Source organism: Penaeus monodon, chromosome 23 (genome assembly GCF_015228065.2).
Source record: "Penaeus monodon isolate SGIC_2016 chromosome 23, NSTDA_Pmon_1, whole genome shotgun sequence".
Lineage (NCBI taxonomy): Eukaryota > Metazoa > Arthropoda > Malacostraca > Decapoda > Penaeidae > Penaeus > Penaeus monodon.
Window position 1 is genome coordinate 7,756,708 of NC_051408.1, and position 437 is coordinate 7,757,144.

Below are 437 nucleotides of genomic sequence, written 5' to 3' on the forward strand. Positions count from 1 at the left end.
TCCACAATACACGTGTGATCTGCGACCTGAATGCCCCTTCAGAGAGCGTACCCTCATAATCCGTCTGCTGGAATGTATAGGTCACGATCCGATCTTATTTCTCCATTGAGATGTTCCCTTCCTTTTGGACTTCTCGGACACCTCCTAGCCCACTAACACCCTTCTTGGGATTTTTCAGACTCTAAGGACCCCAGCAATGGCACTGGTCTGTAGATTATCTATGCGACATCTTTTTTAAGACATCGACCAACAAGTGAAACGTGGCGTCGGCTTTCCGTAGATTTTATCATTGCATGACCCGATTTTATGGGAATTTTTATGAGAATATCTTATTTCCAATTTTCTTCTGCATCGTATTGTTTTTTTTCTCTCTTTTATCGGCTATTCTTAGTTCGTCTGTCTGCATTGTTTATTATCTCCCTCTTTCACTCTATTAA